We start from the raw sequence: 6,467 nt of genomic DNA on the forward strand, positions 1-6,467 counted from the left end.
GGGGGAGAGGCATCACTGTCACCAGTGAGACAGCCACTGTGTGTGCTGACATACATCAGGAGCGGCTATGCTCACTGTGACTTTAATGCTGGGGGTCATGGATGCTGTTGTCCTGGTTCAGTGGCTGAAAGTGCCAGGATCTGGGGACTCCTCTCACTGTGGGTTGTTTAGAGAGGACTGCCCAAGGATTAATGCCATTACCTTTTCTCTGAAGAGCAGACAACCAATTTTGACTATTGCCACGACTTCATGTGATAGAAGCAAAGCCAGTCATGTCCACTTCGGAGTAACCGGGACAGCTTATCAAGGAACGGGTCCCATGATAGTCGTTTGCCAATGTCAGGACCCTGCTGCCCCCTCCTCCTTCGACATGGAGGTGACATTCATGCTCGTGTTCAGCATGTTTGTCACTATGGGCTTCAGATGCGGTGTCTCATCCCTGCCGGGACAGCCGCTCTGATCATACTTGGGCAGGCAAAGGGGATGGGCAACTGTCCACACTTCCAGCATTCAGAAGGCACACTCTGCAGTGTGAAATGAGCAGAAACAGGATCAAATCGCCGTTTCTTTGGACACAAGGAAACAAAATCAGCCACAAGGAGCAGGTGCGAACCTGAAAATTGCCTCAACCACAAGGAGCAGGTGCGAACCTGAAAATTGCCCCCTATTATCTGTGCTTACTCGCCCACTTGTACTTCATGGACTGTCCCCGGAGATTTCTTGGTTCCTGAATATTTAATTTTTTTTATTATCTTTTAAAGATTTTATTTATTTGTTTCAGAGACAGAGAGACAGAGTGTGAGAGCACGAGTGGAGAGAGGGGCAGAGGGAGAGGGAGAAGCAGACTTCCTGCTGAGCAGGGAGCCCGACATGGGGCTCAGTCCCAGGACCTGGGAATCATGACCTGAGCCCAAGGCAGCTGCTTAATTGACACAGAAACCCAGATGCCCCGGTTCCTGAATATTTTAGAAATGCTTCCTACTCATACGCTTATGGCAAAGATTGCAAAGGAAAAGGGTCTGAACCACTTTTAAGCCATGTTTCTTCCCCCCACTTTACGAAGGGGCATTCACGGGGACGTGTTTTCAATATCTTCATGTGGTTGGTACATCGTATGAAGTATCCGTCTTACTAGACCTGGAGCAATGCCACTATTTACTGAATGAGTAAATTGCCTTGGTTATAAGATAACACGAGGCATAACGGCATGCCTTTAAAATCTTTGTGTTGGGTGAATATAAGTAGCAAATCAAAACCCCACAGAGGCACTTGAAGGGAATTTTATCATCAGGCTGAAATGAACAGCCAACAGACCCCTGGTTTACTTCCTCTACTCAAAGCTTCATGGAAGGCTCCGCCCAGTCTGTTTGCAGTGCACGTCCTGCCTCACTGCGCTGTCCAACATAAGAAGAGATTCCAAACCCTTGAGCTCCAAATGCTGGCATTTTAATAATTTAATACTTTTAAAAATGTTTGGGTGTTTCATGTTTAATAAGGTAAAATAGGCCATCAGGCATTTTTTTGTTAATTCATAAATGAAATGCCAAGGCGAATTAATCACCATGTGGTTGCTTTCCAGGGTGACGGGCGGGGACTAAAAGTTGACCCAGTCATAGTTTGCAGCCGTGCCCTTCATTGTCATGGCTGACATGCTTTGTCCTCCATGACACTCGGTCATAACCCCTCCCAGTATCTCCAGACGGCCAAAACGAGAGTAGTGAGACGCCCTACCATGGTGACAGACAGATGGCCATAGAGTCAACGCTGTGTGCAGTGCTTTGCTGGACACTAATTCTGCCATGGAAGAAAGACTCACAGGGAGAAGAGAGGATAGGACCATTTGTGTCGTCCGTGCCGGGTGACGCTCTGAGGGCTCAGGGGATATACCTCCCACGTCCCTATTCTCGTAACTACCCTGTGAGACAAAGCCCAGAAGTTTGGGTAACTTGCCCAGGAGAAAGTTGGTAAATGTTTTGTCTCCTCTTGGAACCCACACTTGGTCTTGCAAAAGAAAAGGCATTTATTGTTGAGTGTGTATTGCCTGCCAGGTACTGTTTTAGCTGTATGAGCTACATAAGCGAATCAGACACAATCCTTGTCCTTGTGGGATTTGAAGTAGATACGATAAGAAAAACTACATTTTATGGAGTAGGAAGGGGATAGCAACTGATTTCTTAGAGAGATTTTGTTTATTTATTTGAGAGAGAACGAAAGTGAGAGAGATCACAGAAGGAGATGCAGGGAGGGAGAAGACCCCCCACTGAGCAGGGAGCCCAACGTCAGGCTCGGCTCCAGGACCTGAGCCGAGGACAGATGCTTAACCGACTGCGCCACCCGGGTGTCCCCAGGAATGGGTTTTTAAGAAAAGTAAATGACAAGAGCATGGCAAGGGGGTAAGGATGGCTAGTGACGATTTTAGAGAGTTGTCGGCGTGGTAGCACAACGGTATGAATTTTAAGGGGATGCCTGGATAGCGGGAAGTCATTTTCATGGAAATGTGAAAGCTGGGCCAGGTCTTGCATCATAAACAGAAATTCATCAGGTGGAAAAAGGGAATAATAGCCCTAAGGAGACTCAGAGTCATGAGGCTAGAAAGTCCTAGAACCCTGACTTCTGTGCAGTATATGTGAGCCTGAGACGGACAGAGACAGCACAGAGAGGACAAACCTAAATCCTTTCAGACCATTGTCTGTTGAAAGCAGCGAGCTCCTTATTTCTTCTCCATGACACACTCGATTTGGAGGTGATAATACTCTGACTGACGTCACGGCATCAACACCCTGCTGGTAAGTGTGTAACAAGCCACCCTCTCCAGAAAGAGAGACTCTCATTTGTGTCAGTTGCCAGCTTCCATGATGTAAACACTCTGACCATGACTAGTTCGAAGCAACCAACCCAAAAATCTCCAAGTGAGGTTTTGGGAAGAGATGTGCCATAATGCAGTGTTACCATATTTCTTCCCTACAGATACAAAACATGCAAATAACCTAAAAAGCATAGATAACAGAAAGATGTGGTAAGATAATTAGGAAATGGTACTTTTCCAATAGTTACTGGCTTTGTTTTTGGTAGAGCTTATTTAATGAAAGTACACACAACTTATTTTTAAATAATTACTGTGTTTAGTAACTGATTTAAAAAAATCTGAAAAGTTGATGAACCTAGCATTCATATGCTGCTGCAGCTGGTTCCAGCCCACCCCTGGGCTGGCACAGAAATGAGGAGAATTCTTTTTCCCTAAGTCAGATCTTAAACCTTTTTGGCCTGAATACATTCCTCATTTCAAGGAAGCATGACATTCAGAGTGAGTTTGTCTTTGTGGGAAGATGCTTTCCCCAAATTGTTAGAGCCTGGTGACTGGTCAAGACCATTGCCAGCTTTGATATAGTCCCACCTGTTGGTTTTGCTTTTTTTGCTTGTGCTTTATTTAGGCTTCATTCCCCAAATCTTTTCCACACCAATGTCAAGGAGCTTCCTCCTCACATTCCCTTTGGGAGCTTTGTGGTGTCTCGTCTTATGTTTAAGATTTTAATCCATTTTGACATATTTTTTGAGTGATATAGGAATTCTATTTTCTTTGTGTGGTTATCCAATTTTCCCAAACCCATTTGTTGAAGAGGATCTCCTTTCCATGCTGAGTGTTCTTGGCTCCCTTGTCAAATGGTAGTTGACCTTATGAACAGGGATTGGTTTCTGGGCTCTTGGTTCTGTCCCACGGAAGCCCATAGCTGGCTGAATGGTCTCATTTGCTTGCATGTTTCTGGTAAGCCCATGCCAAAGGCAAGCGTGATTCTAGCAGGTTGAAGGGGTATATTTGGATACTTTCTTTTGAAACATTTCCACATTTTAACTTTGAGGGCAGACAGAGGACAGCTAAGGAGATTGCAATTTTTAATCTTTGGAAGATAAATATGCCACTGACACAGTGAAAAATGCTGATTTCCCTGGTGCTTTTTTCTCTGTTTGAATGTATCCCCCGATATGAGGCACTGCCCAGATTCTCTTTTTAATCTTAAAGATATTAAGATCTTTAACGGTGAGGGCAGCAGAATGGAGCCATGCTAACGCCCAGTCCCAAAAACATGCTGTCACCAACTACGATGTTGAGGCAAGGAGAAGAGAAAAAAACAATGCTTTGTTGCCTGTTTCATCACAAAAAGGAAGGACTCCCGAGCTATCTCTTCTGCCTTCTGAGCTACCCAAAAAGCCTAAAGAGAAAGAATTAATAGGAGTAGCACCAGTGGATGAAACCCTTGTTCTCCCGTGAGCTAATGATCTAAAAAATTCTTGCTTTGGCTCTTCACTTTGTTTTGTCTCCCCCACCTTCCTGGTAAGTGGAACATCACAGGACACTTTTCTTTTACCTAAAAATAAGGCAAGAAACATGCTGCACCATTATTTTTCCAAAATACCTTACTAGAAAAATATCGCTCATGCATGATTATGCAGTAATCTCTCCCTGCAACAGAATGCACATTCATGAACACGGACTGAGCATAAATTCATTACGAACCTATTCACCGTGTCAGAGCGTATTTAAAGAATCTTGAGGGCGCCTGGGGGGCTCAGTGGGTTAAAGCCTCTGCCTTCGGCTCGGGTCATGATCAGGGTCCTGGGATTGAGCCTCACATGGGGCTCTCTGCTCGGCAGGGAGCCTGCTTTCTCCTCTCTCTCTCCCTGCCTCTCTGTCTACTTGCAATCTCTGTCTGTCAAATGAATAAATAAAATCTATAAAAAAAAATATTTTAAAGCATCTTGATCCTTCCAGATGAGTCTCCCCAGGCGTGGTTTTACCGGTTTTACCATTCGTCAGCACTGATGCTGCCCGCCCTGCACGGTCAGCGAGCCAGCGTGGAAACCCCGGTGTCCAGCCCGCCCCAGCCCTACAGAACCAGAAAGACCCTGCGCATCCAGGGACGTCTGGAAGTTTCGCAGGGATCTGGCTGTCAGTTCCAGAAACCACCGTGTCACACTGCAGCCTCCGAAGCATGAAGATTTTATTTTTTTTAAACTGTCTTCCTGTTTTGCCAGAGAGGAAAGAGAAACAGGATACAGAGACGTGAGACACTGGGTTTCAGACCCAGGGAGGCAGGATGCCGTCCTCAAGCTGAGAATCACTCATGACTGGGCTGAGTCACACGTCCCCGAATAGAACAGAGGCCTGCGGCAGAGCTGAGGTAAGTGCTCGCGGGGGGTGTGGGAGGGGGCGGTCACACCTGCACCTCCTCTAATTCTGGCTCAGAGCTGCTCCGTCAAGGAGGACCTGACGTCCAAGAACAGCCTGACTCAGCCGGCCGGGCTGGGCGGTGGGAGTGGAGGCCGGTCCACCTTCCTCTTCCTCGTTTGGGTTTTGTCAATGGCCGTGGGTGGTTCCGCGCCTGTCCCTGGAGGCAGGGACTCAGGTTAGCGATCTCTGAGATGCTGTCTGTTCACCCCAAATCCTACCTGCACGTCCAGGACGGTGATGTCACCCACGCTTCCACACGAGAGCTGTGACCCGACCGCATCTCCGAAGGCTCCCAACTCTGTACGTTTCACTGACCAGCTTTAGGGATAAAGGGGTCCTATAGGTCAGTTTTCTCTGGCTCAGAAATGCTGAGGGAGAACCTGGGGGTTTGGGGAACATGCAGCTTCTGATTCAGCAGCTGCAGGCGGGGGCCCGAGGGTCTGCATTTCCCCCAAGCCCCAAGTGATACGGAGGGTGCTGATCTGAAGACCCCTCCTGAGAGCTGGGGATGGGCATGAGGGCCAGGGAGGTCCCCAGTCTGCGTCTCCCTCTTCCCGCAGCTAGCGACGCCCTGGAGGGGAGGCTTGCTGTATTCCCGCGTCTACTTTCAATAACACCTTTCTTCTGAATTATGCTCTTCATTTATTTTCTAATTTGGGAAGCAGCATTTCTGCCTCCCGTCTCCCTGCACATCTCCCCGCCTGCTTCCAAGCAATTGGAAGCATCGGTGGCCGGAAGAGGAGGCAGCCGGCAGTGGGTGTTAAACGTGTGCCGCAGAGGTGCACGGAAGAATCGTGCTGCTTTACAGTCAGTCGTAGAGATCCCCAGAGGGAGAGAAATTTTACTGTTTTCAACACAAGATGCATTTACTCTTCATCCACTTCTACAAGATGTAATATTGCAAACAGCCCTACCTGTGGCACTTTTCTTGTATGTCAACCTCTTGTATTTTCCTGACCATCCAATACGTACTGCCCTGGACACACTGCTTTGTCTGGGTGGCGCTGGGGGAGGGAAAGGATGCAGCAGCCGTCATCGGGCAATGCAGTGTGGTGGCTAAGGCTTCACACGCTTCGGAGAGTATGTTACGAGGCCATTGAGCATCCTGGGGTACTCGGCATGGAACTCATGGACATTTCTGTCTGAATCTAAAAGACTAGGCAAGTCCAGGTGCCACCAATATACTTTCCTTATTCACCTTTTTCTTCTCTGCTCTTTCCAAAACCACGGTGATTGGTGC

Source organism: Mustela nivalis (assembly GCF_964662115.1).
Source record: "Mustela nivalis genome assembly, chromosome: 8".
NCBI classification, from domain to species: Eukaryota; Metazoa; Chordata; class Mammalia; order Carnivora; family Mustelidae; genus Mustela; species Mustela nivalis.